Source organism: Eriocheir sinensis, chromosome 25 (assembly GCF_024679095.1).
Source record: "Eriocheir sinensis breed Jianghai 21 chromosome 25, ASM2467909v1, whole genome shotgun sequence".
Taxonomy (NCBI): Eukaryota; Metazoa; Arthropoda; class Malacostraca; order Decapoda; family Varunidae; genus Eriocheir; species Eriocheir sinensis.
The window spans coordinates 13,248,435-13,255,934 of record NC_066533.1 but is presented as its reverse complement, the minus strand read 5'-3'; the positions used below and the strand labels follow the sequence as shown (position 1 = coordinate 13,255,934).

General features: G+C 47.6%; 1 protein-coding gene across 2 annotated transcripts in view; it reads left to right on the top strand.

Moving 5' to 3' along the window:
* LOC127003412 (zinc transporter 1-like) overlaps positions 1-7,500 on the top strand; it is a 51,321-nt gene that overhangs the window by 15,809 nt on the left and 28,012 nt on the right. The gene's annotated exons all lie outside the window — the stretch shown is intronic.

Below are 7,500 nucleotides of genomic sequence, written 5' to 3'. Positions count from 1 at the left end.
ACTACCACCACCACCACCACCACCACCACCACTACCACTACACTCCCCCCCACACCACCACCACCACCACCACCCACCACTACCACTACCACTACACTCCCCCCCACACCACCACCACCACCACCACCCACCACTACCAATACCCCCCCCACCCCCCCCACCACCACCACCACCACCACCACGACCACTACTACCACCACCACCACCACCACCACCACCCACCACTACCACTACCACTACACTCCCCCCCACACCACCACCACCACCCACCACTACCACTACCAATACACTACCCTCCCACACCACCACCATCACCACCACCACCACCCACCACTACCACTACACTCCCCCCCCCCACACCACCATCACCACCACCACCACCACCACCTACACCACCACTAGCATCACCACCATCACCATCATCACCACTTCCGGTTATGCGTGCTATTGCAACTGACTAATATATATTTATGTTTTGTGTTGCAACGTTCCAGGAAGAGAGAGAGAGAGAGAGAGAGAGAGAGAGAGAGAGAGAGAGAGAGAGAGAGAGAGAGAGAGAGAGAGAGAGAGAGAGAGAGAGAGAGATTGCTTGAATAAAATTTTACTCGTGATTAATTGACAAGATATGCATCATCATCATCATCATCATCATCATCATCATCATCATCATCATCATCATCATCACCACCACCACCACAACCACCTCCTCAATCAAATAGCTATATTTTTTTTTTAAGAGTTATGTAATTTATGTATTTTTCAAGGACACGTTTAAGCACCTATTGAGTGTGTGTGTGTGTGTGTGTGTGTGTGTGTGTGTGTGTGTGTGTGTGTGTGTGTGTGTGTGTGTGTGTGTGTGTGCTCATATTGTTTGTGCAGGTGATTCAAGGCATTATAGGTAACCTTGTGACTGTTTACATTGAGAGAGAGAGAGAGAGAGAGAGAGAGAGAGAGAGAGAGAGAGACTTACCAACCTCCTCTCCTCCACACACACACACAAAAAAAAAAACACTAACAAAACAAGCAAAACAAGACAACCAATCACCACACAGACGTCAGGTAGAGCGGCTGTTTACCTTTAATTAGTGGACACTCAGGTAGACAGATAAGAGCCCCTCAGGTAAGCAGATAAGCAGGGAACAGCAGGTAAATACTAACGCGATGTCGGATGATACGGGAGCCGAGTGACATTGACGAGATAGAGATAGTGAAGATAGCGTCTCTCTCTCTCTCTCTCTCTCTCTCTCTCTCTCTCTCTCTCTCTCTCTCTCTCTCTCTTTATTTGTCTTTCTCTCTCTCTCTCTCTCTCTCTCTCTCTCTCTCTCTCTCTCTCTCTCTCTCTCTATATTTCTATTTATTTTTTCTTTTCTCTCTTTCTTTTTCTCTCTCTCTCTCTCTCTCTCTCTCTCTCTCTCTCTCTCTCTCTCTCTCTCTCTCTCTCTTTATTTGTCTTTCTCTCTCTCTCTCTCTCTCTCTCTCTCTCTCTCTCTCTCTGAGAGAGAGAGAGAGAGAGAGAGAGAGAGAGAGAGAGAGAGAGAGAGAGAGAGAGAGAATTTGCATAGAATTGCATGGAAATGTATATAGGCTACCACACAGTTCTCTTGCTCCATACGAGAGAGAGAGAGAGAGAGAGAGAGAGAGAGAGAGAGAGAGAGAGAGAGAGAGAGAGAGAGAGAGAAGGGGGGAAGCTGGGGCGTCTGTGGGTTTAAATTTGACCTAGTTTCCATCTCCTCACCCCCTTCTTTCCCTCCCTCCCTTCTTCCCTCCCTCCCTCCTATTTCCTCCAGTCTCTTCGCTTTAAGGTCATTTTCGTCAAGTAGGTCATTCGAACTCTCTTCTGGATCTGTTTGGAGGGAAGGACATAGGGAGGGGGGGAAGGGGGAGGGGAAAGGTAGGAGAAACTGGGTCAAGATGTAGTTCGAGTACTTTAGACGAAGGGGAAGAAGGGGAGGGTAGGGAAGGGATGGAATGGAGGAGAGGAGGAGAAGGATTAAAGGGGAAGGTGAAGAAAACGGACGGAAAGGGAAGGGATGGAGGTGAGGATACAAAAGGGAGGGAAGGAACGAAGGAGAAGAGAAAGAGTAGGATGATGCAGAGGAAGAAAAGGAAAGGGAGGGAAGGAACGAAGGATGAGAAGGGAAGGAGGAGAGAAAGAGTAGGATGATGCAGAGGAAGAGAAGGAAAGGGAGGGAAGGGAAGGGAAGGGAGGGGGACAGGAGAAACTCGGTTAAGTTGGAATTCGAGTACTTTAAGGGGCTTTCACACCTTCACGAATTCTGCCGATGAGGTGCGAACTTGACATCGTGGCGCATCGTGAGGCATCGTGATCAACATCGGCTTCATTCGTTGACAACTTTTTCGCGACTCGCGTTGGATCGTGGTGGTTCGCGATGCTGGCGAAATTTTTTAAACATGTTTAAAATTTCTTCACGATGCGCTGCGACATCAGATTTCGTAGGTCATCGTAGGTGCATCGTAGAAGATCTGAACGGTATCTTGGAGCATCGTGGAACATCGCAGCGGTTCGTCATTCATCTTGAGCCTCAGCTTCATCCAAGAACCGTTAAAATTTGTTACGATGACCTACGATGTTGCTAAGATGTACTACGATAGTCAGGAATTGACCACGATGTTCGTAACGCATTGAGAGAAGTGTCCACGATGTGTGAAATAAAGTGCGTACCTACGCAAGGTCTCACGATGCGCTACGATGTTGACCAAGATGAGTTACGAATCTACGAAGAAGACATACGATGGGCTACGAATAACGTCACGATTTGGTACGAAGAATGGAGAGGTGACGGAGATCAAAGCAGCCAGGACTTGATATCCCCGCAGAAGAGCGCAGAAGAGATAACTGTTCCTCCAATAGAAGTCTGGAAAAAGGTGTTGCCTGGTGCAGAAAAGGGGATGAAAGAAAAAGGATAAAACAAAGCAGAAAAGGACCTTCACGATTTTCACCGACGCTCAGGAGGTTGAAAACCCTTTGTTTAAACTTTATGTACGCATGTATCAACAAAAGAATACATATGTTCTTGTTTGAACTTTATGTTCGTATGAATCAAGAAAAGAATACATATACTGGATATTTCACACAAGTTCAAAGAATAGGTTCAGAAGTATAGACACAGACATGGTAGAAATATTTCTCTTTTATTGAAAATGACCATACCTGCTTGTCATTATTCCAAATGCATTCTCAGGCACCCGTCGTCCCTTGTCAGTCTGTAGTTGAATATTCTTTCTTGATTGCTCGTGTTTCTATGTGGAAATGACTTCATCGATCAGGGTCTTGGTGGAAAGGCGTCGAAGAAAGGAAGGAGGAGAGAAGGAGTGAAGGACGCAGGCGAAGAGAAGGGAAGGGAAGGGAGGGGAGGGGGACAAAGGAGAAACTGGGTTAAGATTGAGTTTGAGTAGTTTAGATGAATGAGGAGAGAAGGAGAGAAGGGTAGAGAGGGAGGTGAGGAGAAGACTGATCAAAGGAGGAAATGATAGAAAGGAGAACTGAGTGAGGGGAAGTGAAGGAGGAGAGGAGGCTTCAGGGAAAGTTAAGGGGCGAAGGGAGGAGGGAAGGGAGGCGGAGGAAAAGAGCAGGATCTTAGAGAGGAAGTGAAGGGATGGGAAGGGAATGTGAGGAGAAGGTAAGGGAATGAGAGAAAGATCGTGATTAAGGGAAGTGAAGGAGGGGACGAAGGACGGAAGGGAAGGGAAGGAGAGAAGGAGAGAAGGTCCGTGCAGAGGTAGTGGAGGAAAGGGAAGGAAGGGAAGGAAAGGGAATGTAACGAAGAGAGAAAAATCATATTAAGTGAAGGGACAAAGGAGGGAAGGGAATGGAAGAAGGAAAGAAAAATCACAGAGGAAAGGAAAGGATTTGGAAGGGAAGGAAAGGGAAGGGGAAGAGGGGGGAAGGGAAGGGAAGTTAGGGCAAGTTAGGTAAATGACGATAGAAGGATACTTGGGTCTACGAGGAAGAAGAGGGAGAGAGGGAAAGGGGAGGAGGAAGAAAGGAATGGGTAGGAGGAAGAGGGAAGAGGAGGAAGGAAGGAGGAGAAGGAAGAAAAGAAAAAAAGTAGGAGGAAAGAAGGGGGTTAGAAGGAAAAGGAAAAAGGGGAGAGGGAGAGGAAAGAAGGGAAGAAGTGGCTAGAAGATGAAAGGAAGGAGAGTTAAGATTGGAAAGGAGAGAAAAGGTGGAGAAGGAAGAGAATATAGAGGGTTGGAAGGAAAAGGAAAGAAGGGAGGATGCTGAGGAAAGAAAGGAAAGGAAAAGGAGGAGGAGGAAGGAGGAAAGAGGGTGAAGGAAGAGGAGGAAAAAAGATGGTGAAGGAGAAGGAAAGAAGAGGGGAAAGGAGGAGGGAAAAGTGAAGGAAAGAGGAAGAAGGAAAAGAGGAAAGGAGGATAAAGAGGAGTATGAAGGAGAAAGAAAAAGGAGGAAGGAGAGAAGAAAGGAGGAAAGAGGAGGGAGGGACGGAGGGAAGGAAAAAAGGGATGAAGGAGGAGGAGGAGGAAAGAAGAGGGAAGAAGAGGAGGAGGGGAAAGTGAAGGAAAAAGCTGGAATAAGGAAAGGAGGAAAGAGTAAAGAAGGAGGGGGAGGAGGAGGATAAAGAGGGGTATAAAGGAGAAAGAAAGAGGAGGAAGGAGAGATGAAAGGAGGAAAAGGTAAACAGGTAGGGAAAGAAGGAAAGAGGAGGGAGGGAGGGGAAGGAAAAAAGGGGTGAAGGAGGAGGAGGAGGAGGAGGAAACTAGGGGAGGGAGGGAGATGGGATTTTAAAGGGTAAGAAGACAGAGAAACTGGGCCAGAGAGAGAGAGAGAGAGAGAGAGAGAGAGAGAGAGAGAGAGAGAGAGAGAACTTAAGGGGAAGGTTACATAAGGGAGGAAGGTAAGGGGCACATAAGGGTTTTAGGGTAAGGTTTTTAGGGTAAGATTCCGAGGTCTTTAGGGACAAGGAAATTTTCAGGGTAGTTTTTTTTTTGTTTTTTAGGGAAAGTGAGAGTTTTCGGATTTCCTCGACCTAGCAGAGGAGAGGGAGGGGTTTGGAGTGGAGCCAACTCTCTCTCTCTCTCTCTCTCTCTCTCTCTCTCTCATAAGCTGACTTTTCACCTCAATACTTTTTCTCTCCTTATGTAATTAATTAATGTTGCCGTACCTCCTCCTCCTCCTCCTCCTCCTCCTCCTCCTCCTCCCCCTTGTCCTCGTCCTCATCCTCCTCCTTTCGTCCCCTTACATAAAACACACACACACACACACACACACACACACACACACACACACACACACACACACACACACGTTTAAAGAGATAGCGTATAACCTGACACACTCAAGGACATATTTCTCCTCTAACAAAAGCCTTTTCTGAAGTCAGCGAAGGCCAATACAATGTCATTTATGTGTACGTGCTGAATTTACTGCTGACGTGTGTGTGTGTGTGTGTGTGTGTGTGTGTGTGTGTGTGTCAGGTAGTGTATTCTCATGACAGGTTAAAATTTGCAAGTCTCTCTCTCTCTCTCTCTCTCTCTCTCTCTCTCTCTCTCATCCACAAAACTGCATTCACACTACCTTGTCACTTAAGCCACGCCCCTTTCTTCCCCTCTAACCAATCACAGCAGGGGGAAAGGTTAATTAAGGAAAGAGTGAAGGGATTATCGTGTAAATCTTATCTCTCAATGTTTGTTTACTTTATCTCCTTTATCATAACTCTCAGGACTTTTACTTCGTGTGGTTTATGAGTAATGGAATGTTGGTTTATTTTTTATTTTTTTGTTTTTTGTTTTGTTTTGCGTATGTACAAGGAATGGCCTACTACTACTACTACTACTACTACTACTACTACTGCTGCTACTACTACTACTACTACTACTACTACTACTACTACTACTACTACTACTACTACTACTACTACTACTACTACTACTACTACTACTACGGGTACTACTACTACTACTACTACTACGGGTACTACTACTACTACTACTACTACTACTACTACTACTACTACCACCGTCACCTTAACCACAAGCAAAATAAGTCAGTATTAATGTCACGGTAGCATGTGTGTGTGTGTGTGTGTGTGTGTGTGTGTGTGTAAGTGCAGTGACCTCAGAGATTATAGTTCTGTTGCCTTCCGGTCGTGTGCAACCCCCTCAACCATCTCCCCTCATTCCCCTCCCTTCTCTTCTCCCATTCCCATCACCCCTCCCCTCCCCTTCCTTCCCCTCTCTCATCCCTCCTTTCCCCTTCCTCCCCTTCCTGCCCTTCCACTCCTTGATGATTCACACTTTTTTTTATCCCATTTCCCCTCATTCCCCTCCCTTCTCTTCTCCCATTCCCCTCACCCATCCCTTCCCCCTCCTTCCCTTCTCTCATATAATTCCTTTTTCCTCCCCTACCCCCTCAACCCTTTCCCCTCATTCCCCTACCCCTCAACCCTTTCTCCTCATTCCTCCTCTCTCCTCCTGTTCCTCTCCTCCCCTCCCCTTCCTTCCCCTCTCTCATCCCTCCTTTCCCCTTCCTCCCCTTCCTGCCCTTCCACTCCTCGATGATTCACACTTTTCACCCATTTCCCCTCATTCCCCTCCCTTCTCTTCTTCCATTCCCCTCACCCATCCCGTCCCCCGCCTTCCCTTCTCTCATAATTCCTTTTTCCTCCCCTACCCACTCAACCCTTTCCCCTCATTCCCCTCTCTTCTCTCCTCCCATTCCCCTCACTCCTCCCCTCCCCTTCCTTCCCCTCCCTGATCCCTCCTGTCTCCTCCCCTTCCCTCTCATTCCCCTCTCCTGCGTCTAACCATTCCCCTCAACCCTCCTCTCCTCTCCCCTTCCTTCCCCTCTCTTATCCTTCATTTCCCCTCCCTATTCCCCTCCCCTTCCTTTATTCACTTGACCATTCATCCATTTTTTTCTCCCCCATTTCCCCTCATTTCCTTTTCTTCTATCTTCCCATTCCCCTCTCTTCTCTCTCCGCCCCTCCCCTCACCCTCCTTCCCCTTCCTTCCCCTCCCTCATCCCTCACTTCTCCTCCCCTTCCCCCTCAACCCTTTCCCTTCATTGCTCTCTTCTCTCCCCTCCCATTCTCCTCACCCCTTCCCCCCCTTCATCACTCCATTCCCCTTCCCTTCCTCTTCCTCCTCTTCCTTTATACACTCGTTAACGATTCACATTTTTCTCCCATTTCCCCTCATTCCCATGCCTCTGTCCCTTCATTCCCCTCATCCCTCCTTTTCCCTTCATTCCCTTCCCTTATCCCTTCTTTCGTCTCATTTCCCTCACACCTCTCCTTCCTTCCCTTCCCTTCACTTGTTCCTTCTCACCTCTCATTCCCCTCACCCCTCTCCTTCCTTCCCTTCCTTCTCTCTCCCCTCATTTCCCTCATCCCTCCCTTCCCCTTCCTTTCCCTTCCCTTATTCCTTCTTTCTCCTCTTATTCCCCTCATCCCTTCCCTCTCCTTCCTTTCCCCTTTTTTCTCCTTCCCTTCCTTCACCATATCCATTTCTTGACATTTC